General features: G+C 37.2%; 1 pseudogene across 1 annotated transcript; it reads right to left on the bottom strand.

The window, feature by feature from the left end:
• Nucleotides 1-4,800: 4,800 nt before the first annotated feature.
• LOC309974059 (receptor-interacting serine/threonine-protein kinase 2-like) lies at nt 4,801-23,597 on the bottom strand (annotated as a pseudogene). Its single transcript, XR_014327209.1, has 6 exons — nt 23,326-23,597; nt 18,472-18,625; nt 15,666-15,821; nt 7,468-7,625; nt 6,345-6,394; nt 4,801-5,504 (listed from the first exon to the last, which is right to left on the bottom strand). The product of XR_014327209.1 is annotated as a receptor-interacting serine/threonine-protein kinase 2-like (transcript).
• Between the last annotated feature and the right edge of the window lie 3,885 nt (nt 23,598-27,482).

Raw genomic sequence — 27,482 nt, 5'->3', positions numbered from 1 at the left:
GGTTTCCACACACTAGGAAGCCCCTTCGAGGGCAGAGACTGTGGGTGGCGGAGGGGGAAACCTTCGGAGCCACAGAGGAGAGCACAGCAACAGGGGTGCGGGGGGCAAAGTGGAGAGATTCCCGCACAGAAGATCGGTGCCGACTGGCACTAACCAGCCCGAGAGGTTTCTCTTCTCCCTGGCCGGGGTGGGTGGGGCTGGGAGCTGAGGCTCGGGCTTTGGTTGGAGCGCAGGGAGAGGACTGGGTTTGGCTGCGTGAACACAGCCTGCAGGGATTTAGCATGCCACGGCTGGCCTGGAGGGAGTCTGGGGAAAAGTCTGGAGCTGCCGAAGAGGCAAGAGACTTTTTCTTCCCTCTTTGTTTCCTGGTGCAGGGATTAAGAGCGCTGCTTAAAGGAGCTCCAGAAACGGGCGCAAGCTGCAGATGAAAGCGTGGAACCCAGAGACGGGCATGAGACGCTAAGGCTGTTGCTGCCGCCACCAAGAAGCCTGTGTGTGAGCACAGGTCACTATCCACACCCCTCTTCCGGGGAGCCTGTGCAGCCCGCCACTGCCAGGTTCCCGGGATCCAGGGACAACTTCCCAGGAGAACGCACGGTGCGCCTCAGGCTGGTGCAACGTCACGTCAGCCTGTGGCACCACAGGCTCGCCCTGCCCTCAGTGCCCCTCCCTCCCCCCGGCCTGAGAGAGCCAGAGCCCCCGAATCAGCTCCTCCTTTAACCCCATCCTGTCTGAGCGAAGAACAGATGTCCTCCGGCGACCTACATGTAGATGCGGGGCCAAATCCAAACCTGAGCACCTGGGAGCTGTGAGAACAAAGAAGAGAAAGGGAAATCGCTCCCAGCAGCCTCAGAAGCAGCGGATTAAAGCTCCACAATCAACTTGATGTACCCTGCATCTGTGGAATACATGAATAGAAAACGAATCATTCCAAATTGAGGAGGTGAATTTTGAGAGCAAGATTTATCATTTTTTCCCCTTTACCTCTTTTTGTGAGTGTGTATGTGTATGCTTCTCTGTGAGATTTTGCCTGTATAGCTTTGCTTCCACCATTTGTCCTAGGGTTCTATCCGCCTGTTTTTTTTTTTAAATTTTATTCTTAATAATTACTTTTTATTTTAATAACTTTATTTTATTTTACTTTATCTTCATTCTTTGTTCCCTTCCTTCCCTCCTTTAGACAACCAATCATCCCAAATTCAGGAGGTGGACTTTGAGAGCATGATTTATGATTTTTTCCACTTTTCCTCTTTTTGTGAGTGTGTATGTGTATGCTTCTGTGTAAGATTTTGTCTGTATAGCTTTGCTTCCACCATTTGTCCTAGGGTTGTATCCGTCCGTTTTTTTTTTCTCTTAATAATTTTTTTATTTTAATAACTTTATTATATTTTATCTTATTTTATTTCATTTTACTTTATCTTCTTTCTTTTTTCTTCCTTTCTTCCTTCCTTCCTCCCTCCCTCCCTCCCTCCCTCCTTTCTTTGTACTGCTACTAATTCTTTCTTTCTAATTTTTCTCCCTTTTCTTGTGAGCTGTGTGGATGAAAGGCTCTTGGTGCTGCAGCCAGGAGTCAGTGCTGTGCCTCTGAGGTGGGAGAGCCAACTTCAGGACACTGGTCCACAAGAGACCTCCCAGCTCCACATAATATCAAATGGCAAAAATCTCCCAGAGATCTCCATCTGAACACCAGCACCCAGCTTCACTCAATGACTACCAAGCTACAGTGCTGGACATTCTATGCCAAACAACTAGCAAGACAGGAACACAACCCCACCCATTAGCACAGAGGTTGCCTCAAATAATAATGAGTCCACAGACATCCCAAAACACACCACCAGACATGGACCTGCCCACCAGAAAGACAAGATCCAGCCTCATCCACCAGAACACAGGCACTAGTCCCCACACAACCATACAACCAAGCAATTCCACTCAGGTAGTTACCTGAGAGAAATGAAAACATATATGTTCACACACAGACTTGCACATGAACAGTCATAGCAGCATGATTCATAATAGCCAATGAGTAGAAACAATCATAATTACCACTATTACTACAATAATATATGGACCTGTTGCTTAAGGGAGAGGCCAGGGCTCTAGATATAAAACTGAGCATCACTAACATATAGATGGTATAAAAGCCATGATCTGGTCTGGATCATCTAGGGGGAAAGTACAGATGGCAAACAGTAAAGGACCCATATTAGAGCTCTGAGGCATTCCAACAGTTAGAAATTGAGCAGAGGAAGAAAAAAAGAGGTAGAGGAAGAGAGGATAATAGGGAGTATGGTCTCTTGTGTCTTGGAAGGTATCAGAGGGAACGTTTCAAGGAGGGAAGAGTCAGCCATATCTAATCTGCTGAGAGGCCAAGTAAGATAAGCAGTATTTTCCAAAATTGCCATCCTTGGTAACTTGAACAAATGCAGCTTTAGTGGAGATATGAAAACAGAAGACTGATGTAAGTTTGTTAAAAATTGAATTAGAGGTGAAGAAGTAGAGACAATAAGTATGGACAATTCCTACAAGGTGTTTAGATCTAAATGGGAGTAGAAAAATGAGGTGGTAGCTGAAGGATGATATGGGGTCAAGAATTTTTTTCCTATATAAAGACAGGATATAATAATAGCATAGATCTGTATGACAGATGAACGATCCAGTAGACAGGCAGAGATTGGCAATGCAAGAGCAGAGAGAGAATATAAAGAACAGAATGCTGAAGAGAGTAAGGGAATGGCATCCAGAGCACAAGTAATACTGTTTACAATTGTGTAAGAACACTTTTTTCTCACTGTAAAAGAGATAAAGCAGGAAAGACAGGTCAAGTACAACTAAGTTTATAGATCTGGTAGTGGAACTACAAGGGAGTTCTCTCTCATGGTTTCTACTTTCTCAATGCTCAAAAGAAATACAGAACATAGGGTGTAGGACGTTTAAGAAGGGAAGATAAGGTACAATATGCATTACCCCTGTCTTGTCTTCCTAAGTTCAGAATCTATTAAGAAAAGCCACACAATAATGAGAGATGATGATCAAAACATCACCTTTATTACTGATAAAGCTAATTGGAATCTGTCCCTTTTTAGATCTGTAGCATATGGGCTTAGTAACACTTTGTCCCTTCAGTTGACAGTTTTACTCACTCAGCTACAGGCCTCACCTGCTTCCATATGGGGAAGCACAAAATGTGTGCATCCTTTAGACAAGCTTACTTCTAAAAGGAGGAGAAAACTGAGAAGGGACTAGATGAGTATGCTTGCTTTTTCTCTAAAACTAACAAATGAGGAGGAGGAGTGCTGAGGGGCAGATAGGACTAGAAATGTTCCTCCCATGCTTTCCTTCTTAGGGATTGAAATGGAATTTCATCTTCACTTTGGAAACATGAAGTATGGGACTTACGCATCTCCTACAGTAGTACAAGATGATCATCTAAGTCTGTAATTCGCAAACTTTTGGGTCTCAGAACTCTTCAAAATTATTAAGAGCTGTTGTATACGTTGGTCATATCTATTGATATTTACTACATTAGACTAAAACAGAAAATTTTAACACATCAGAGTAAATGAAAACACATTCCATTATCCGTTGGAGCAATGATATCATCATACTTAATTTAGTCTCTGGAAAGATTTTTCCAGAGGATGAGAGTAAAAAGGGAAAATAATACCTTAATATTTATTATTTTGAAAAGTTTTGATTTTGTGAACCACTTAGAAAAGTCTCAGGAACCAACCCCACCTCCAGAGGTCCCTGCACCACAACTTAACAACAGGTGATATATGAGAATGGAATAGTAGATGTATTTGAGAAACATAACAGAATTGCTAAGTAGAGTTTAGTGCCTAGTTTTAGCCATTAATTTAAAGAGAAACCAATGAATTCCATTTCTGGCCAAGATGAAGAAACAAGGACCAATTCACCCTCCTGCCTTAAGCAACCATTAGCCAGACAAAATGCATGAAACAGTGGTTTTCAAGACACTAGATATCAGGCAACAAAGGACAGTGATCTCTAAGTGACAGGAAACAACTGAGGTCAGCCTTATGACAGCCTGACTACCCAAGCTTACTGCCTTGGGAGAGTTTCCAGCTATACTACAGGGTAGAGAAGTAAGGCGGGGCCCAGAGGAAGCTCAGAGTTGAAGAGACAGGGCTGGGAGTTAGGGTAGATGGAGGCAGATAGAGTTTATAGGACAGAGCACCAAAGAGGAGAAGTACACAGACAGAGAACTCCAGAGATCCGCAGAGCGCTCCTCTCAAATATTCAGCAGCACTGATCAATGCAGGATGTAGAAGTAAGTAAGCCAAAAGCCATTGTTCTGCAATGAACAATAGGGAAAAACCAGGAAGTTTGTAGAGAAGTACTGCCTAATGGCATGATCTTCAGAAGAGCTAGTCTTTAGGGAATGGAGAAGAAATTATAGTTTGGAAGTGGCACTGGGGACAAAGGAGATATGTATTGGGATGGCCAAAAAGTTCGTACAGGTTTTTGTAAGATCTTATAGAAGAAGCCAAACAAACTTTTTGGCCAAGCCAATACATACACACATATATGTACATACACACACACACACACACACACACACACACACACACACACACACACACCCTATTACATGGTTCTGGGAGATAAGAGATAAGATGTTAATCCATTATTATAGCAACTTTTGATTTTTTTTAAATACAATGCTGATGAGCACTAGACATAAGTTTTGAATGGAAAATATATTTGGTTTTCTTTTTTTAGTTGGAAAGAAGATTCCCAGTCTACAGCTTGTCTTTTCATTTTCTAGAGCATCTTCTGAAGTGTAAAATTTTTCAATTTTTTTGAAGTTCAATTATCAAAGAATTTTTTTAATAGGTCTTGTTTCTGATGTCATATATAAGAGCTCTTTGCTTAACCCAAGATCATGAAGATTTTCTTCTATGTTTACATTTAGGTGATGATTCATTCTACTTCTGAAATAAATCTTAATTCTATCTGATTTTTCGATCTCCAGGATTGGTCTGGAAATTCTACTCTTGCCCTTCTCCAATCAATTTTATACATAGCAGTGAGTGATATCTCCTAAACTTAAATTTAATCATGTTATTTCCCTGAAAAACTCACTTTAATGGCTTTCCATTGTACTTGGAATAAATTTCTAACCTTTTTATGATGATAGTCAACAGCCTCTCCTTACCACTTCAATCTCATCTCATAAAATAAAAACAACTTTGAATTAGAAAAAAAAAACTTTGAGCTTGTCAGCTAACTTTCGTAGTTGTTCAAGGAATATTTTATTTACAGCGTATTTGTTATTTTTGTAATTCAAAAGGCCCAGATTAAAACTGTACACTAACTTAAGAAAGACGGTCTTTTATCTGGATTTTGTGCCCATCCACTTTCTATTAGAGAGATCATAAGTGCTCGATGAGGTATATCAAATGGCAAACTTTCTTCATTAGTGTCAGGTCGATGTCCTTGTGACACACTATACATAATCTGCAAAGGATTGGTGACTTCTGTCAAAACAAATGTATTTCATTCATTAGAAATATATTATGATTTAATATATTAAATACATTCTAAAGCCAACCAAATGAACATGAGGGAATCTTAAAATCTTAGGAATAATTCATTACTTCCCTTTCTGTCAAAGGAATATTTAGATCCCAGCTATTGCCAGACTTGCTGCCTCTCGTGGGAGGAGTTTATATCTTCACCTCTTTAATTCTGGGCTTGGCCATGTGATTTGATTTGGCCAATGGAGTATGAAGAGAGCAGAGTAAAACAGAGCTCGGCAGAGCTGAGCAGAACCTAGCAGAGCCAAGAAGGGCCACAGCAACTAATAACCCAACGTGAATGAAAAATAAATGTTTAGTTTGTAAACTACTGAGATTCTGAGGTTGTTACACAGCAAACTGACCTAAATGAACCTCAAAATAAAGAAAGAGACAATATTATCAGAAAATTTTTAAAGTATTCTTCAGTATTTGCTGGTCTTTAGAAGAAGCACTAGTTAAATTTTCATACAAACGATTTTATAGCTGGAATGAATCTTAGAAATAAGAATTCAAAATTCTTAGTTTGCAGATAAAAAAAATGAGGACTTAAGAGATTTAGTGGCTTATAATAGAGTTAATTACTATCAGAACAAGAAGAATCTACACATTTTTCTGATCCTTAATCCAGTACTTTCCATCATACAGTGGATTCACAATGACAAATTGTTGTTTTTCTAGTGTGTTTTCCACAAAATGACTGTTAGGCAGATTTAAAATAAGTGATCTTTATTCAGATAGTTCTGAGTATGACTTACCAATATGATGTCACCTAGAATAAGGAAGTCAAAGTACACTTACCTTCAAAAGGCTGTTTTCTAGATAAGACTTCCCATGTGATAACTGCATAGCTGTTTAAGATAAAAATATACATATAGTACTTTATAAACTATTCATAATAAACTAAAATGGTACTGATTTTAAAAGCTGACTGTGAGATACCATTTTTTAAAGTAATAATGTAGTGAAATGCTGCTTAAAGAATCACTATATAGAACCAAGATGATGAATATTCATATACAGTTTTGTTTTGAAAGGGAATTAATTCAATTTGAAAAATTAGGAAATTACTGTAATAAGAACTTGAAGTTATAGGCAAGGATAACTTGTGGATGATTCTTTAACACCTAGATAAGCTATGCCCTTTAATTACATGATTCTATTATTCACACAAAATAAAGAGCAATAAAAAAGGCTGTCTCATGTAGCCCTATTCTATTGACTCTTTTTCTGGTGTAAGTACTGTCTCTTTTGGTAGTGTTAAATGTTAACTGCACTGTTTCCCTCCCCCTATCAAGGTCACATATGATAAAAACCCTTGAATATTATAAATTGATAGGACAACAAGATATGCTTTAATAATTTTTAAGGATGTAAAAGTAGCTTAAGGCGAGGCATCAGGACTTCCCTGGTGGCGCAGTGGTTAAGACTCCATGCTCCCAATGCAGGGGGTACGAGTTTGATCCCTGGTCAGAGAACCAGATCCCACATGCATTCTGCAACTGAGGAGCCTGCATACTGCAACCCAGGAGCCCATGTGCTGCAACTAAGGAGCCCACCGCGGCAACCAAATAAGTAAATAAATATTAAAAAAAAAAGTAAGGCATCTTTATTTTCACATTTTTAATTTTTAATTTTTTTTTTTGGCTGCACCACACAGCTTGTGGGATCTCAGTTCCCTGACCAGGGACTGAACCTGGGCCACAGCAGTGAAAACCGGGATCCTAACCACTAGGCCACCAGGGAACTCCCAAAGCAAGGCATCTTTAATATGAAAAACATTAACCACTGTCTCTAATTTATTTTCACCACACTTATGAGAGAAGCATAAAAATCATACTTTTAAAATGTAGCTTCAAAATTTGGATTGATTAATCTTGTTTTTTAGACAAGGTTAACTCTGAGCAAAAGTAACATGCTGTACCTGTATATATCATGCTTGATAGTAGCCCTTGATTTTTGTCCAGGTTCATAGTTTTCAGGTGGCATATAGATAATTGTCCCTCTTTCTGGTGCAGATTTACTACTTCGTCATTGTGAGAGGGAAATCATGCGCCATTTTGATAAGCCAAGATCTGCAATCTGGAAGGGAAAAGAGTAATTGAATTTTTAAATTTTCTCTTTAAAAAAATTCAAGAATTGTTTTTGTTTATATTTATTATATTTAGACATGAGACCAGAGTAAATGCTATATATATTAATATTTTATTTCTATAATAGTCTATTAGTTTCTTAACAAATTGGATTCCATAGTGCTGAACCCAACAACTCTAAAAGCAATATAAACTGACTTGAAGTTCAGCATAATATTACAAATTTTAAAAGAGACTAAGTTTTGAAAACTTAAATAGGAGTATTTTTGCCTTTTATTCTGAATGAGTATATACACTTCACTTTTTGTGACAAGTAGCTTTATATCATGTGCTTTCAAAATTTACCTATACCTCACAAAACTGCTAAACTAGTCATATCTAATACGATTGTCACTGGGTATTGTTTACAACTCAGGTTTATATGTTCTTATTTATAATGTGCTAAAAATAGTATCCTTAAATTTTGATATAAGTAAAATTCCAATATAGTATAACTCATTATTATATGATTTATGCCTACCACTAAAAGAATATCTGTTAACAATAGTATAGTTAGCATATAAAACATATTTATGTCCATGACAAGGAGTGCCTAAAGTATTATCAGTGACAAACATTCTGTACTTTTGATATGTCCTTTACAGTTTTACTTCACTTGTAAATTTTGTGCAGATGCTATCAATACACAATATCTTATAACTAAGTATCTAAAACGTTCCAATGTTTTTTTTAAAAGGGAGACAAAAATGTAAGAACAGAAACAATATTTAGTGAACAAAAGAGTATAGGAAAACTCTGAAGACATTTAAATCACTTAGACCTTCACACGGCACAATTTAGGAGTCAACAGAGTGGAATAGCTCGAGCTCTATCCAGCACACCATTTGTGGTTCAATCATTTAACTCTTAAAATGTTCACTAGCTTTAAGAGAAGAAATAAGTTATTTAGTGTTTAGATGAATTTGAGATTAAAAAAAATTATGGCCCCACTCCAAAAAGGGAGGGGGTAGCCTATATGAATCTTTCATACATTATCATAATAAAAGGGTAAGTCTAAGAAAAATAATTAGAAAAGACCAAGAGGAAACATGGTGCCACTACATGAAGATAAGCTGGATTGATTTCTAAAGGCAATATAATATGTATTCTGGAACATGGGTTCTAGAGCCTTGATTACTTAGATTTACATTCCACTTCTACCCCTTAATTAGCTGTGCAACCTTGGACAAGTTTTCTAATTTCTCTGTGCCTCAGATTACCCATCTTTAAACTGGGGATAATAACATAACACAGGGTTGTACTGAGGATATTAAACTAGTTATTCTAAGTGAAGCACTCAGAACAGTATCTGACACATAGTAAATGACCCCTGTGTGTTAGTATTATTAATGTTTTGTACATGGGAATAAGCCTCTAAAGATTGCTCTTATTCATACAATACTAATAAGCACAGTACATAGTTTCAGGGCCTTTAATACACTTTGAGGTGGTATTAAGACTCTGGGGAACCGTATATCCTACTTACTTCTACTTGCCACTACAAACTCTTATTCCTCCCACTCATTCTCTAAAAGCAAAAACAGTACTCCAGCTGCACATCTGCTAGGATAATAAGCATTACTATGAGAAGCAAAGTTTATTTCTGTGCCACAGTGAGAAATGTTAAAAAAAAACCCAAAAACTGGAATGTTGTCCATCTTATACCTGACCCACAAATTGCAAACTACTGGGCTAAATACTGGTTTGAATACAGTGCTGGAGAAAATGTATTCTGAGCTTGCTTCCTTATGTGCTCCTTTCACTTCACCTAAGGTCTTCATCTATGTTCTTAAATCTCACCTAGAAAACTTAATCAGAATTCCCTTTATCAGCTAATTTAGTTTGGCTTTCACATGGAACCATATTTGTCCCCCTTCTCTATTACAAACACCATATACCAAAGACACGATTCATTAAATCTGGATCTTCCAGAGAAGAAAAAAAAGTGAAGAATATGATGAGAGGAATACAAGTTCCACGATTTCTTGAGGGTCCTGGTATCATTCAGCAATGAAGACAGAGGATAGGAACTTTTCTATTCTATACAAGATATTAACATGCATTTCAAAGGTAAAGGTTCTTTTTAGCTAAAAAAGATGATAAAAGCAACAAGAATTTACTGTATTAGCACAGGAAACTATATTTAGTATCTCAAAATAACCTATAAAGGAAAATAATCTGAAAAAAATATAAAACTGAATCACTTTGCTGTACACCTGAAACTAACATAATATTGTAAATCAACTATACTTCAATTTAAAGAAAGATTAAAAAACTAGAGGAAATTAAAACACACTATTCATAAAACTCATCCATAATCTTATTACCCTACCAGAATAGCTATTTTTCATTTATATAATACTATCCATGTCTGTAAATTTATAAAGTTATCAGTAAGAAGCTATGAGGAATAACTTTAAGTATTCTTAGAAGTTCCACACATGATGGACAGAATAGCTGAGAAATCAAACATGGTACATATAAACATTTATTTCAAATAAGCCTACCACAGGTTCATTTGTATTTAAGGTGCACTAATTGATACTGACCAGCAGATGAACAAATTGAATGTATTCTTTTTAAAGTAGAAAAGTCCTGGTTGATCTTAATTGGTAGTATGTGTTTTTCTTTTAGATACTATGTTTCTGGTTAGCATTCCAGTATAAAAATTTACTTCAAAAAACTGTAGCAAGGTGTGTTTCCATTTAATTTCATTAAGTATTTTAAAAGATTTTTTGCACTTCATTTAAAGGCCCTTCCAAGAAGATAGGTAGATCAGGTAACTGTTACTTTTTCATGAATCACTGATAAACTTTGACTTTTTTTTTTTTAACATCTTTATTGGGGTATAATTGCTTTACAATGGTGTGTTAGTTTCTGCTTTATAACAAAGTGAATCAGTCATACATTAAACTTTGACTTTTAAGGGACATTTATAAAATAAAAAGTAGAGACACACAAGATGCATATAAAAGAGTATCATAATTTGTAAGAATAGTATTAGAAAGGTCACAGTTTTGTATGTGTTAAAGCTAATAAAAGTTAAAAAAAAAACACACAAAGCCAAATCATTTTAAATTCTATTTATTTCAAAGAAAGACCATGGCTACCCTACTGATCAATGAAAAAGAGAAAGTAGGGTTCATCATCACCTATTACTTTGCTTCTGTTTTCTGTATCAAGAATAGTTTCTGGACTGAGATGAAGAAAATAAAGTCCAAGGAGGTTGAAAAGTTTATAAAGTACAAATCTCAGGTCATTTTACATATATTTCAGGTTTAGTTAGAATACTCGCAAATACCTCCATGGTGATGGAAAGGTATTACAGGATACGAGAAAAGCAAATGTCATTCTGATTTTTAAAAAGGGAAAATAATATTGATTTTGCAAATCTATATATTGGCAGAGACTACCCTTAATCCCAGGTTTAAAAATTTAATGAAAGGGTTACTTTATGAGTAATTGATAAAAGAGCCAGAAAGAACTAATGAAAAATTATATTAGCCCAGTGATCAATTTCAGACCTCATGCGACATATCCCAAGTACTTGGGATGTCTAGCACAACACTGTTGCTCCACAAATACTTAATAAAGGAATGACAGACTTCATTTCCTTTTTTGTCAGTAGTACTACTGTCAAAGAGTAAACGTTAAAACAGTTTGTATATTATAAAACATTCTGAGGTACTTTAATAATATCCTTGACTATTAAATTATCAGACCTATCGGGTATATATAGAAGATCTGGAATTCATTCATTTGTTCATTCAACAACTACTTATTGAATGCTTCTATACGGCATATGCTAAGCAGGTGGCAGTGAATAAAACAGACTACATTTTAGTCTTTGTGAAGCTTATTATATTATAATTGGGGAAGACGGTCAATAAACATATTAATAAAAAATGTTTTGTAAGATGGTGAAAAATACTATGGAGAAGCATTAATCAAGGTATGAGGATACAGAGGAACTAGGCAGGTTGTCAGGGAAAGCCACTCTGATAATGAGGAAGAAAAGGAAAGGGAGTAAGTCATGAGTATGTAACAAGGAAGAATAAATCTGACTCCATATTGGATCTGTTTCTTTTACTTTAACCTTCGTATTCTATTGCTTTTGCTACAAGTTAAGAATGTTGCCTATAGCCTGAAATATACAAGACAGCCCATTCTCAAGGCTCTGACCTTTAAGGGTATAACACTTTTCTATTCATACAGAGATAAAAAGTTACAGAACAGACAATTACATTTGTCTTGTTGGACGTTTACAGGAACATCAAGATCTGACCTACATGGACTGCTGCAAGAACAAAGGAGTCCAAGAAATTTGCAACAACCAACCACACCCTCTCCCCTTTTAGTCTGAATTCTAGCTGGGGTAAGGTGGTTCTTTGGGACACTAGTCCACCATCTTCTTGGTCTACCGGCTTTCTGAATAAAGTTGCAATTCCTTGCCCCAACACCTCGTCTGTTGATTTACTGGCCCTGTCCTGCAGTGAGCAGTATGAACTTGGACTTGGTAACAAGGACACCTGGGAAAGCAGTCAAGCAAGGACTTTTGTAATATTCTAATGGGAAAAAATGGAGAAATATGGGCTGTATAACAGCTCTTTTAGGAATATTCCAAACAAAATAAATGCTTATTCTCCAAAAGCCCTAATTAATAAAAGGATTGATATTGACCTGAAAGGAGGTTTTCAGACCATGTTGTGTAGCTCTGATCTGAGCTCTGTACTGCTTAATAGTTAATCATGACTTGAAGATACAAAAAAGCAGCTAATTAAATTTGAAGATGACACAAAGCTGGAGGACAAAGTTAAAAATCCTTGGGCTACAGAAAAAACGTTCAAAGAGGTCTTAAGAGCTGAAGTTATCACCCAAATCTAACAAGATAAACTTTGATGATGTCCAGAAAATATCCTGTGAAGTACATGACAAGGAGACATGACTTAATTAACAATACATTAAAAAAAAAGAAAGGAAGAAATCCTTTCAGTGTTTCTTGTTGACACTGAGCCCAACTTGAATGTTGTTATAGGACTCCCCCCCAAAAGACGAATTAGTAAGGAACTATGAATACGAAGTAAAGTATTTAAGGACGATTCTACATTTATCACACCACATCAAGGGTGTAACTGACCAGGACCCTATGAGGCCTTCCTGGGACAGACCTTCCCCCACATATCTACTGCTTTAGCTCCTCTCTAAAGTACCTAGATAATAGTATCTGATGCATATTTCCTGAGTTTTTCAGATGCTAAAACCACCAACAAATGGAAGAAATTAACTACTTGATGATCATGGGCACGTAATCCCCAGACCTTCTAGCACCTAAGGATTGACCACCATCAACCAATCAGAGAATTTGTGCAAGAGCTGACCACATACCCAAGGTGTGTCCCTTCCTCACCTTGCCTTTAAAAATGCTTTGCTGAAACCCTTTGGGTAGTTAGGGTTTTTTCAGCATGAGCTACCTCTTCTCCTTGCTTGGCCTGCAATAAACCTTTCTCTGCTCCAAACTCTGACATGTTGGTTTGTTTGACCTCACTAATGTGTTGGCCACACAAACTTGTGTTAGGTATATATGGGTACTTTGATTAGTTTTGAGGATCAAAATTTAAGAGAGATTTAAACACAGATGCATCTAGATAGCACCTGGGATTAAAACCTATGTAATAAGGAAATTGGCTGAAGAAACTAAAGATGTGTATAAGGGAAAAGTGTATGTAAGAAGTAAGGGGATTATAGCTAACTTCAAATCTCAGAAGGACTGTCAGGTGGAAATAAAATTGGACTTTGAACTCACTTTATCACTAGGACCGATGAGTGGAAGCAACAGAGAAGGAGTTTTGACTGATCGCATAAAAAAAGTCACAGTCATTCAGTTACGGAGCTTAAACACTCTCTTGTCACAGGGTAACTGCCTTGGGAGATGAGGGATTGTTGTAGTGAGGATCCAGAGGACCAGCTGATTAGGGGACTAGAATAGGTCACTTCTACCTGTATGGTTCTATAACTGATGTAATAGATTTGTCTCTTTTTTTTAAGTAGTATTGAGGCAGCAGCTTGCTTCTCTCTTCCTTTACCTTCCATTTTATTCTAGGCAGAGGGAGTGCCTTCAATAAAGGTTTATTTTTTCACTTAACTTTTCTCACACTTTTTATATTTATTTTTCTATTGTTCCAACTTCCTTATTACTTATTTGAACATTTTTGGATACTTATAATAATCTTCAATTATGTATATTATTTGAAGTGTAGCAAAATACTATGTAAAAATAAAGTGAGTTACATTTAGTATTAATTTCTCAGCAACTACTTTTTATTTGCTGTCATCAGTTACATATAGGGTAACTGAAATCACTACTGCTCTGGTGCCTTTAGGTATCTAAATCTTATGCTTTATGCAAAAAATTAATTCAAAACAGATCACAGATTTAAATGTAAAACATAAATCTATGGAACTTTTAGAAGATAACATAGAAGCAAATCTGCAATACCTGTGGCTTCGTGAAGAGTGCTTAGACACGACAGCAGAAGCATGATCATAAAAGAAATAAATTACAACTTTTGCTCTGTGAAAGACCCTGTTAAAAGGATGAAAAGAACAAACTTTGGATTGGCAGAAAATTTTTGCAAACTACATATCTGATTAAGGACTTATATCTCAAAAATATACAGAACTCTTAAAACCCAATAGTATAAAAGCAAAGAATCCAAGTAGAAAATGGTCTTAAGATATGAAGAGATGTTTCACTGAAAAGGATATAGAGATGGCAAATAAATAAATAACAATATTCAACATTATAGGAAAATGAAAATTAAGACCATGGTGCTATATCACTATACATCTATTAGAATGCTAGAATAAAAAACTATGATAATACCAAATGCTGGTGAGGGTGCAGAAAAGCTGGGTCTTTCATACATTGCTGGTGGAATATACAACGGTACAGCCACTGTGGCAAGTAGCTAGGTAGTTTCTTAAAAAGCTAAACATATGCTTACCATATGACCAAGCAGTTACACTCTTGGGCATTCATCTAGGAGGAATGAAAACTTACGTTTGTTCAAAAAGTTGCACAGGACTGTTCACAGGAGCTTTATTGTAATTGCCAAAGACTAAAAATAACCAAAATATCTCTCAACAGCTGAATGGTTAAACAACTTTTGTACACCCATACCATACTATTCACCAATGAAAAAGGAACCAACTGTTGACACAAGCAACAACTTAAATGGTTAAACAACTTTGTACACCCATACCATACTATTCACCAATGAAAAAGGAACCAACTGTTGACACAAGCAACAACTTAAATGGATCTCAAAGGCATTATGCTAAGTGAACAAAGCAGTCTCACAATATCACACACTGTATGATTCCATTCATGTAGTATTCTCGAAATGACAAAATTATAGAGATGGAAGACAGGTTAGTGGTTGACAGTAGTTAGGTATGATGGAGGGGAGAAGGTATGACTATAAAGGGGTAGCATAAGTGATATCTTTCTTGTGACAGAGTAGTGCTATATCTTGATTGCTGTGGTGGTTACACAAATTTACACATGATAAAGTGATACAGAACTATATACATGCATTGTACCAATGCCAAATTCCTGGTCCTGAAATAGTACTATAATTATATGTGATGTAACCACTGGCAGAAATTGGGTGAAGGGTACATGGGACTCCTTTGTATTATCTTTGCAACCATCTATGAATCTATAATAATTTCAAAATAAAAAGTTAACAAAGGTATAATCGACAATTTAAATTAAGAATAGAATGACTGTATTTTGAACCATAATTTTACCAATGTCTGTAGTCTAGGAATAACTAACTCACTGCAGCAGGAAGAAGTGGCACTGAATTAGGGGCTATGGAAAAGGCAGAGATATTAAATTGGTAAGATAGAAGAAATAACTAAAAAGTCTTTAAAACTATTAAACACAAGGATGCAGATAAGCTTTTTTTTAAAAAAAAGTAACTACCTTAACGTGAAATTCATTATCCAATAAGATATTCTGAGTCTTCAGGTCATGATGAAGTAGAGGAGGATTCATATTGTGCAGGTCATTTACACCTAGTGCAATTTCATGCAGAATACGAAATCTTAATGGCCAAGGAACATCAGGATATTCATTTTTCTTCATATATGTGGAAAGAAACAAAACTAAAATTAGTGGCCAAATTTATTTCCACTTAGAAAATGAAATATTCCATGAGGAAATATAGTATTAAACTAAATATCTGGTATAATTAAATTCAGGGCAAAAAATACTCATTTTCTTATATTACCAATTTGACGTTATTTAACATCCTTGTATCTTACTTTCCTCAATTATTAGAGAAAATAATGACTTTACAGTACTGATATTTCCTTTTAGTTTATACTGGTAATGCAACTACATGGTATGGGGTCTTTCTTCAGTTGAGACAGTTTTAAATTATTTTTTATCTGTATAATACCCAGACATATATTTATACTCATACCCATCTTCCCATTCTATGGCTTCTTATCAAATAACTTGTGCCCATGAATGTGTACACACACACACACACACACACACACACACACACACACACACACACACACAATTTGTTTCTATTCAAAATTTATATTTTAAGTTTCCTATTAATATAAAACCATACTTGATTACGATGATAACCACTGCATCAATTAAAATTATGACCATAATATATTTACTTACTAAGCATTAATACTTCATATTTTTAAATCATATATTTACTTGCATTTCAGCTTGAAAAATTAGCATTTGGGAGTTTTGCTTTTGTGAAGGAGACAAAAATCATCTTCATTTCTAAGTATATATAACATAGAAACATTAAAAATGTAATGTTTTCTATTTCCTGGTACTTACAAGTGACAGTCATCTGAACTTTCTTAAATGTTTTCTGAACATAAAAGTTAATACAGCTTCCCAGGAGAATGAACATACTCAGAAAAATTAGATAATTTGGGAATATCCAACTATGAATCATCAGGGACCATGCCACTGGGTACATTTTACTAAATAATATGAAAAAGTATGCTTCCACTGAGCTCAAAAGTGTTGTTAAGAATTTTTTTTCTGCAGATGGGTCAGCTTATAGTTCATTGATTAACTAACTTGGCAGGGGAGTGGCTCAAAATACTTGTCTTTACATAGTATTTTGATTTTTTTCATCAATCTTTTGTGAGGTTGGGGGAACGTGCTTCAAGATAAATCCTGACCTAATAATACAGGACACCAAAAGAAACACAAAACACAAATGTTCAACATTACTTCCTCTTGTATACACAGATTCCCATCCCCTTGAGTAACTGAATCTTTTAATCTTTAAAAAGGTAACTTTTTCTGAAAATTATATAGTTTAAAGAAGTAACAAGGCCTCTCTGCAGTATAGTGCTATATGGAAGCTTTTGATCATGGAGAGGAAGGTAGATGAGTGCTCACTATGTATTTTATGATTCCTTCCAGGAGTCAGCAATCCCCCTGTAGGAGGCTCTAGAATTTCTAATGGGCTCCAAATTTGGGTACCAGAGCATCTACTGTGGTGCTGGGGTATGGGAAGACAACATTAGAATTTATGCTTATACTCATTTAACAAAAGGAAACTGTGTTTAATTAGTATTTGTATCTTACTTGCTGTGTTGGTTACACAAATCTTATACACTGACACTAGTTACTTTACTCTGCCCTTGTTTCAGATGGTCCTGTCACAAACAGAATGTGTTGTATCCCGAAATACAGAGGAAGTCACTCCATGAGTGGTGACAGTGGCACCCATTCTCTCTTGTTTGCTTATAGATCACTGTGATGTATCAGAATTTAGGAGTGTTCAGTGACTAGATTTTACAGATTATGTTACTACTCAGTTTTAACTAAAGCACCCCTCACAAAAGAGACCGAGTTCTTTAAAAATATTTCTTGACAGAAACTGCAGGCTAGAGATAATCTTAGTAATATGAGAGCAAGCAAACAACAATAGATGGATACACATATTTTGAGAATGAGGACACCCCCCACAACCGGGCCATATCTGTTTACTGATGGGATTCACAATTAAAGCCAGATAACTGATACCTTGGGAAAAAGGTACATGGCTCATGCCATTGTCTATTATTGGAAAAGCTCATGTATTTGATACTCAGATTTATTTGGTCTATTAATTCAGAACTTTATGAACTGGTATTATTAACATTTAATTTGAACCCTACATTGTCTTTAACATAAAATGAAATCTGGCTTAAACTAACAATAAATTGTATGGTGTGCAGAGTTTATCTTTTCTCTCTCCTGTTCCTCTCTTACATATATATACATGTGGATATTAGAATTCAATGTAAACCTCAGGAACAGTAACCTAAGCAAAATAATCTAGGTCACTTAGAATGCAGGGTCTGACTCCACAGTATTTTTTTTTTTGTTTTTTTTTGCGGTACCTGGGCCTTTCACCGTTGCGGCCTCTCCCGCAACGGAGCACAGGCTCCGGACGCGCAGGCTCAGCGGCCATGGCTCACGGGCCCAGCCGCTCCGCGACATGTGGGATCCTCCCGCACCGGGGTACGAACCCATGTCCCCTGCATCCGCAGGCGGACTCTCAACCACTGTGCCACCAGGGAAGCCCCACAGTATTTTTAACAACACAAAAGAAGCCATAAATGGTGAAGTTTTTCATTATTCTTATTTTGATTCATCTATATATCCCCAAATAATCTGATCATTTGTAAAACGAAAGTACTATATAGGTTGAATAACAGAATTATAACGACTGAAAATGTATAATACTTACCCTATGTAGGAGTTCATTTAATGACCCATTTGGCATGTATTCAGTAACTATTCCCCAAAATTCAGGCTCATTGCAAACTCCCCAAATTGGAAGACTGTAACTAAATCTAGCTTTGTGTAAAATTTCAGCTTCTCTTAAGACATCATTTCTTTCACTAAAGAAAGAAAATGTGTAATTATTTCAAAGTAAGGAAAAATACACAATTATCAAGCCCATAAATATTAATTAATCCTGGATTTTTTCATTCATTAGCTTTTGACCTCATGTAAATTATGCAGCTTCTCTTAGTTTCTTCGTGTTTAAAGTTGGGATAATATCTACCCTATATATTCCATAGGTCTGTTTAGAGACCAAAATACCTGTATAAGCCACTGACAGAAAAAAGTGCTACATACAGATTATTATTGTACTCTTCTCAGGAAAGGGAAAGAATACCATGTTTAAGTTTATAAAGTCTATATTAGAATGATAGGTGCTTGAACTAATTACATTAAGTTTATATTGTATTAAAATGATCACATTTGATTAGACTATTATATTAAATTTTATGGTTGCATACCATGTAAAAATTTTCTAAATATCCTGAATATTAAAACACTTAAGTGTTGTAGATTTTAATGACTAGATGATAATAGTTGCATAAGGGTCAATAATGCTTAGAAATTATATACTGGAACACAGGAAAAGGACACTGAGAACAGGTAAATGCTTATAATGGATCCCTGGGCTAACTCTGGATCCCAGGTTCATTTGATTTTTCATTCATAAAACAAATAAATATTGAACATTTATTATGAATAAAGAACTGTGCTCAGCATTATGGAGACTAGTAAGTTTAAAAAAACCAAAAAACAAAACACATAGTTTGTGACCTCAAACTGTCCAGAAATCGTTTTAAGAAAAATAAGTACTCACTGTGGTCTTGATTTACACTTCTCCAATGATTAGTGATGTTGAGCACCTTTTCATATACCTATTGGTCACTTGTATGTCTTTGGATGTGTTAATTATATTGATATTGGTAATTATTCCATGATGATGTATATGTATAGCAAATAATCATGTTTTGCACTTTAAATATATACGATTATATTTGTCGATTATTCCTCAATAAAGTTAAAAAATAAGAAAAGCAAATAAAAAACGAAAACCAAATACTTAAAATATAAGGCAGAATATGATAAGTGCCATCAAAAACAAGTAAATAAGCAAGCAAATAAATAAATAAATATAGGGAGCTCAGAGAACTAGTAAATCTGGGCTAAGGGAGTTGCTACAGCCTTTAGAGAGAGATGTCAACAGTACCTTAAGGATAGATAGAATTTCAACCACTGGAAAAAGGGCATCCAAGATATGTGGTCCCTCTCCAAGATGGGAGAGATTTTGCCTTTCTTTTTCATCTGTGTCTCCCCAGGATCTGGAACAGTACCTGGCACACAGAATTTGTCTAATAGATGTGTATCAAATGAACTCAAGGAAGTTAAAGTACAGGCTATATCTGGAAAATGACAAATTGTTTAATATGAATCAGGATGTGTAACAGCGTGTGTAAAGGGAGTGAAGGTGAATAGGGTAGGGTAGGGCCTCATCTCAGAGCCTTAAAGCCAGGTGAGAGCATTTACACTTGATTTGGTAGTCACTGAGTTGTGACTACAGGTTATTGAGCACAGGAGTGACAGGAGTGGAACAAACTTTTAGGATGATTAACTTGGCAGCAAGGTGTAGGATCTGCAGAAGGAGGTAGAGTTTGAAAGCCAGGTATTAGAAGATTATAATACTAGTTAAGATGTGAAGCAATGAGAGTCTGAAACTATAAAGGTTGCAGTGTAAATAGAAAGAAAAACACTAGCTGAATAGAATACCCAGGCTCTGGTGGCTGACTGATTGACCTGATTGACTAAGGGAGGTATATACATATATATATGTGTATATGTGTGTGTATGTATGTGTGTGTGTACGTATGTGTGTGTGTACATATATATGAAGGGAACTGCATTTGTCACCAATTTTTTTCCATGGATGATTTGGTATTGGTAGCAGCAGTGATAGAAAGAGAACTGTCTCTAGGAGAAGCTTATTAGGTAAACAATGATGATTAGTTGGTGCTTAAACCACCCAAGCTCTTGATGAATGGCTGCCGAAATAAGAAAAGCAACAGACATTCCAGACCAGACTATGAAGCCTCCTTTAAAAACAAACAATAAGCAAAATAAAGCAAAAACATCTTAGTCATCTATGTTTTGAAGAGGTAATATACTTACATGTTTCAAAATTCAAGAATTTCAAGAATGCATAAAGAGTTTCTCTTCTTCTCCCTGCTCTTCAGCCACTTAATATCCCAACTGTGAGGCAACCCATTTTACCAGTTTGTGAGACCTGCTTTAATTAAATTTATATTTCCTAAGCTGAAACAGGTCTGTATTTGCCTCATGAAATGTAGGTCAACAAGACAGTTATTGAGTAGCACCTTTGCTGGGAAGGTTCCTGGATACTCTGAGAAAGAATTACAGAGAGGGCATGCTAGGGGATATCATATTGATACTTAATGTACTAATTCCCCCTCCCATGAAGAGTATGATGCATTCTTCCTTCTCTTGTGATCCTATTATTTGTTGGTCACTTTACTACAGTTGGTTTCATTATCCCTACTTTATATATGAGAGCACGAAGGCTCACATAAATTAATAATTTCTATTGGTCATGCCAACAATAAGTGGCAGATTTGGAGTCAGATTTGAATTGCAATTGTGGGCCGCTAAAGCCTGTTTTTTCCACTCACTGCTTAATCAGAGAAGGAAAATTCTTGAAGTCAGATTTCAGGAAGAATGAGTGGGAAAACAGAAAAAGCCAGAACACTTTAAAACTAGGTTTTTATATTAAAAAAATAAAAATGTAAAACAGCTTTTACAGACATATTACCAAAATTACCCATAACAAATTTCAGTTACAAAACAGTTACACTGTTTACACAAGGTATTTGAACAACCTATCAGACTCACCTATTCATAAGGCATTGGGAGATTGCTGGGGAAGGTCCTCTCATGGGCAGAAGTCAGGTTACAGAGAATAATTCACCAATCACTAAAATAAGAACATGTTACAGCACATAAACTTAGTTTTCTTTTGTGATCTCAAAGAACAATGCAAACATTATCCACACCAGAGCCCAAGAAGTACATGTATCTGTTATTCCCACTTCATTAAGTGAGGACATAAGACACCCTGTGAGTCAACTGCATAGCCCAGTCCTATGCTCAGACTACATAAATACAGCTAATGTTAACATTCTAGGAAACAAGTGGAAGAAAAAATGTGATGCAGTAATGCCAGAGTGTTGCACTGGTCCTTATGGCGTCTTTGACGGCAGAATTAATTTCCTACCCGATTTAGTGAAGAATTTTAGATGATGAAATTGTTAATGAGCACGAGAGGGAACTCCCTTCATTTCTTGGCCCCAAATGGCACAAAACTTAGATAAACTAAAATCTTGAGAAGCAGCATCCAAAATGGGAGGATCAATCTCCTTTAAAATACCTAAGGAGTCCATCAGTGCTAGATTTCCACATATTTTAATAGTTGATTCTAAAATACATCTACCCTCTCTAATCAACCACCACCCTTCAAAGCTGACTACATACACATAATTTCCCAGTAATTGCTCCACAGAATTCAAGACCCAGGGTAAATATACCCTGTATATCACGAAATCAGGATTATGGTACACAAGAAGCGGGAACAATTTCTAGAGGTGTCTCAAACTTACTGTGAGATCTAGCCCATCCAAGCCTGATAGCAAGAGAGCAAGTAAAAGCCACAGGCAGATGAAAGTCAATACCATTAGCAGGGCTGAAGCTGAGGAATTTATCTGCTGTTGGATACTGACAGCCTCTAGCTAATCAGGCATCTAGCATGATGTATTTTCACTTTAGATATAGGGGGAGGAGAGGAGAATGTTGCAGTCATGGATGTTAACTCACTAAGAATTGAATGCAGGGCCTAGTTAAATTCCTATTGGAAGGAAAATACACAAGACTAGTGACTAGCCTCACTGATTAATATATATGGTTGAAAGGTTTTTCTGGAAACAGGAACTAATCTAGCCTTCCCTTGAAATCTGGACATTGCACTAAACTTGTTCCAGGATGGGAGAGACATTCAAAAGTTTTGGTCATTTAACAGCTTTCTGATTTCAGTTTATTGTTAGCAAAAATAATACAAGTTTCCTCTAGAGACAGGCTTCCTTCCCTGTGACGGTAAGAGGAGAAACTAAATTGAGTTTGATATCTAAACTTTCATGCCTACATGTGTAAACCAAAAACAACAAAAAGCCCAAACCAAAACGTCCCAGACTCTACAGCAGTGCTGTTCAATAAAAATATAATGGGAACCACATATACAATTTGAAATTTTCTAATAGCCACTTTAAAAAAAAGTTAATAGCCACCTATGGCTAAGAGCTACCTATTGGGCAGTGCAGCCCTAGAATTCGACTTCAAAAAAGAAAAAAAAAAAAAGGGAAAAACAAAGCAAACAGAACCCAACTTCAATAAAGAGGACGTTTACAGTTGGGCTGTGATTGCTGATTTTTGGTGTCTGGAGAAAGGAGGCCCAGGAGTAAGAAAAAAAGGAGAGGGCAGTGAAAAGAAGCGTGATTGCTGCATCTCCAGAGAAGCCTGCTCTCCCCACCATGTTAGCCCAAGCGTTGAACGGCTGCCTAGAGGTGACGAGGTGTGCGGCCGATCCCAAGTGGTCACCGTCGCTTGGGCTTCAGAGCCCGCTTGCCGGGGGTTAGAGCCAGTGGGGTGGGGAACGCAGATTTCGGGGCTCCGCGGTGGAGCCGCCAGGGCGCCCTACCTGTCGAGCAGCGGGCTGTGAATGTGCAGGTGTTTCACGGCCACCCGAACGCGCCAGCCTGCGTGGCGGGCAGAAGACACGGTGCCGGACGCGCCGCGGCTCAGGTAGCGCAAGTCGGCGAGCTTGTGGTACGGGATGGTGGGCAGGACGCTGCAGATGGCCTCCTCGTTCATGGTAGCGGGTGGCGCGGGCACTCAAGCAGCCGATCGATTCCGGAAGTGCCCGCCGCTCCCGCGGCTCCACCCCCTGCGCGAGCCGGCTCGGCAGGCCCTACAGCCTGCCGGACATGAGGTCACGAGGTCGTCCATTCTCCGCGCAGCCCACGCCAAGCCGCTGCTTATCCGGAGCCGGAACGGACTGGTCAACTCTGCGGCGGCGGGGCGCACGGGGGAGGAGCTTCCTCTCTCCGACCTGGCCCTCCCAGGCGCTGCCTGCCGCCCGAGCCCGCCTTTCGGAGCTCCTCCCTCCCCAGACTTCTCACGCGACGTCAGCGGCGGATGCTGAGGCGGGGATGAGGGCCACTGGCCCGCGATCTTGCCAGCAAGGCTCCGGCCTCGGCCTCAGGCCCGAGATCTCCGCCTTGTGGCGACCAGACGACGTGTGCCACACCGGCGGGGCTCGGGCGGGGGCTTGGGAGTGGGGAAGTGAGCCAGGGGCGCTCAATTTGTCTTCTTTCCCCCCAACCCACAAGGTTGGAAAGGTTTTCTTGTGGGGAAATTTCCTCTCCGCAGCTTCACACCCAGTCAGCGGACCCTCCCACCCAGGAGGAATCTCCCCTGATCCCATCGGCGCGTCTTCCGGGAGTCGCCAAACACCAGACAGAGGTAGCGGGGTGGGTGTGGCAGCTGCCATTTCCTGCACGGAAAGCCCTTTGAGGACATGCGGTGGTGACTTACTAGGGCTCCGCGCTTCTCAGCCCGGTGAGTCAGGTAGGGGTGTAGATTCACTTGCTTATCTGGACTCCAGTCTATCCTCACTTGCAACTACTTCAGTCGTGTGGGGGTGGCTGATAAGCCCTGTCAGAGTTTAATCCTGTCTAAACGTTCAGATGTTTAGTTCCTGTTGAGTGCTTCTCTACTAGGGACCTATTTTTCTGACTTTTTTTTTCTCTCCTGACGTCCATAATTACAGACAGAGATTGAAAAGTAACCTTGAGAGAGTCCCTCCCTTGATTCCAGGTAAGACTGCAAACATTTCTTTCTTATAGATCTGGGAAGAATGCGGTGTTTAATGCCAACCAAAAAAGACTGCAAAGATCTTTTTACCTTAAACAAACACTTTTCTACACCTGAAATGGCTATTTTGCAAAGTGTGGTGCAACTATTATACACAATACCAAGTCCATGCTAGGCATTTAATGAATTCTAAAGCAAAAGTAATAGGGAATGCCTGACTTCAATCAGGGATTTCTGCCTACAGAAAATCAGTGCTTCCTGTATTTTTGTATTGCCTGAAATGAGAGTAGCAGTGTTACATTTTACAATAAATGGAAGCTGTAATGAAAGAGTGTGTTTTAAAATTTGATAATTTAAAATGAAATACTTAGCTTTAAAGATATGGTCTGATAATCTGTGGTTCATTCCTTAATAAGCTTTTTGCTACAAAGAGTGCTCAGAAAACTTTTCCCATTCATTCATTCATTCATCCAGTCAGTTTACAAACAGAATTCTAGAGAAAGAGAACAAAAATTAAGAAGGGAGGAAATGATCAAAATAATAATTCAAGAATTTCTTCCAGGACCAAAAGACAAAGATGTTCATATTTAAAGGACCCACCAGCTACCCACAGTGACTGAAAAAGGACCTATGTTAAAGCACACCATTAAAAAGATCAGAACACTAAGAATAAAGAGAAGATTCTAAAAGTTTTCAGAGGGAAGGAGCAGGAATAAACGGATGAGAATTAGAATGGCATTGGGTTTCTCAACAATAACACTTTTATGCTAAAACACTACAGTGAAATTTCAAGTTTTGTAAGACAATAACTTCCAACCTAGAATCCTATAGTCAAACTATCCATCAAGAGTAAGAGTAGAATAAAAACATTTTCACATATACAAGGATGAAAACATTTATTTTCCATCCATCCATCCACCTTTTTTTTTTTTTTAAGGGAAAGTTACTAGAGGATGTGCTCCAACGAAACATGAGAGCAAGACAAGAAAGAGAAAGACGTGGGATCCAGAAAAAAGGACCAGGAGAATGTGAAGGGAAATTCCAGGGTGAAAGATATGTGGCAGAATTAGAGAGCAGTCGTTTTCACCAGAGAAGGAAGATGGCAGACTCCAAGAAGAAAGACTGGGTAGTGTAATTGAATTTATTTAGCTTACTAATTTTGAGTATTTGGGTAGTTATATTGATAGATGTTTGATAGATCTAATGAAATACGTGATAAAATTCGAGAGAGAACTTAAAAATATAAGCAAGTAAAAAAAGGAAGCAATTATTAATTCCATGAAAGCTAAAAATTAGACAAGAATGGAAACAGCGTTTCTCCGACTGTTCTGTGGTGAAAATTTTAAGACTTTTTAGAGCTTCTGAAATACTAGTATATTATAAATCTCGAAGGAGAGAACATGCAGCATAGAGCACTATAAAATTTATGTATATTTTTAATTACATTACTTTAAAATTTTAAAAGTTAGTATTCACATGGTTCAAAATTTAAAAGTGTAACAGACAGATAATTCAGTAGAAAATTAGGCAAAACACCTAGATACTTCACACAAGGGTATATCTAAATAGCAAATAGTAAATGCATGTGAAAAGGTGCTCGACCTCATCAGTCATTAGAGAATTGCAAGTTAAAACCACAGTGCAATATCACTACACAAATACAAGAGTAATTAAAATTAAAAAGACAGAATGTAGCAAGTGTGGGTGAGGTTTTGTAACAATTGGAGCTCTTGCACATTGCTGGTGGGAGTGTCAATTGGTACAATCAATTTTGCAAACTGTATGGCAGTACTATTAAAATTGCAGATATGCAGATCCTCAGCAATTCCTTGCCTAGGTATGTGGACATGCATATGCATATACTAGAAAGTTCATAGTAGTGCTATTTATAATAGCTTCAAACTGGAAATTACCCAAATATCCATAAATAGTAGAATGGGTAAATGATTTGTGGCCCATTTTTTTACACAGTGGGATACTAAACAGCAATGATATTGAGCAGTGTGCAATATTGATGAATTGCACAAATACAATACTGGATGAAAAAGCTAGACACAGAAGAGTATACATTTTATGAGTCAATTCCTATTAAGTACAAAAACAAGCAAAACTAGCCTATGCTTTTAGAAATCAGGATAATGTCTACTCTTGTAGAGTGGTCATAGTGACTAGAAGGGACAGGATGAGGCCTCTGGGGTGATAGAAATGTTCTGTTTCTTGATCTAGGACCTAGACTCTTGGTGCCAGTTGCATGGGTATGTTCAGTTATGAAAATTCTTTGAGGTTACACAATGTGCACTTTTCTGTATATATATATGTTACACTTCAATAAAAGGTTAATAGGTTTAAATACAAAATAAATAATACATGTGGGTGTATATTATGTCTCTTACTTTTATTTAATTAGTATTACAGTATATACCTGTTCACCTTGCTTGTCTTTCACTTAGTAATCTATTTCAGATATCTTTCCATACAAATGCATAAAAAGCTTTCTCAACTTTTTTTTTTTTAAATGATGGATATGCCATAATTTACCCCTCATTGGTGGATACTTAGCTGGTTTCCATATATTTACTGTTACAAATTATGCTGCAATAAGTAATCATTACGTATGTCATTTCATACATGTGTAAGTGTATCCATATATATGCCCTAGAAGCTGAACTGCTGGACAAAAGAGTTATGTTCATTTGTAATTTTGGTTTGTATTGTTGAATTGACCTTCACTGAGGTTGTTCCAGTTTTCTTTTTCTGCAGACAAATGAGAGTGCTGTTTTTCCACACACCTTCTTTCATTTCTTTTCGAGATAGATAGTATAATATTGATCTGCTGATTCCTGTATTTCAGTGCTTCTAAACTTGTTTAAATGCTAAGATTCTTTTTATTGCAGACCTTCTAAATATCTGGCTTCAATTTTTTTATCACAACCTCAAACTTTAGCTTTCATGATAGTTTCACCATTATACAGCTTAAAAAAT

The sequence above is a fragment of the Leucopleurus acutus genome, assembly GCF_964270905.1.
Source record: "Leucopleurus acutus genome assembly, chromosome: 17".
Taxonomy (NCBI): domain Eukaryota; kingdom Metazoa; phylum Chordata; class Mammalia; order Artiodactyla; family Delphinidae; genus Leucopleurus; species Leucopleurus acutus.
The sequence above is the reverse complement of the archived record's forward strand: the minus strand, read 5'-3'. Positions and strand labels throughout refer to the sequence as shown.